At 34.6% G+C, this 635-nt stretch overlaps 1 non-coding gene across 1 annotated transcript; it reads left to right on the plus strand.

Annotated features, from left to right (window-relative positions):
* The first annotated feature begins 282 nt into the window (after nt 1-282).
* Nucleotides 283-355, plus strand: TRNAA-AGC. The gene has a single exon. It is a non-coding gene; the product is annotated as a tRNA-Ala (tRNA).
* The last annotated feature ends 280 nt before the right edge of the window (nt 356-635 follow it).

Raw genomic sequence — 635 nt, forward strand, 5'->3', positions numbered from 1 at the left:
ATGTATTTTGAAAGCTTTAACATGAGTGCAAATTTGTTACAAAAACATCTCAAATTCCGATGTGACCTGCAAGCTTTTTTCCGAGAGGTACGGGTATCGATAACCCGCATCTCCAACACCTATGTACTTTGCAAATTTGTTACGGAATGTCGAATTCTGAATAAAATCCTATACTATTTTAATTTTCAAAGTTAAGTGCCGAATCAAATCATAAAATATTATTATTTTTAAATGCTTTTACTTTTCTGAATTATTGATATTTAATGATTCAATTTAAATTATGGGGATGTAGCCTAGATGGTAGAGCGCTCGCTTAGCATGCGAGAGGTATGGGGATCGATACCCCGCATCTCCAATTGCCTTTATAATTTGAAAACATTACATGAGTGGAAATTTGTTTCAAAAATATCCAGTGTTGCCTATGTAATTTGAAAGCTTTAACATGAGTGCAAATTTGTTACAAAAACATCTCAAATTCCGATGTTACCTGCAAGCTTTATACACGGTTCAAAAATGACGAGTGTGAAATCAAATCGTGTTTTCTAAACTATAGACATTTAATAATGTATTTACCACTACGGGCATGTAGCTCAGATCGTAGAGCTCTCGCTTAGCATGTGAGAGTTACGGGGACT

This window comes from Ipomoea nil, unplaced genomic scaffold, assembly GCF_001879475.1.
Source record: "Ipomoea nil cultivar Tokyo-kokei standard unplaced genomic scaffold, Asagao_1.1 scaffold1317, whole genome shotgun sequence".
NCBI classification, from domain to species: Eukaryota; Viridiplantae; Streptophyta; class Magnoliopsida; order Solanales; family Convolvulaceae; genus Ipomoea; species Ipomoea nil.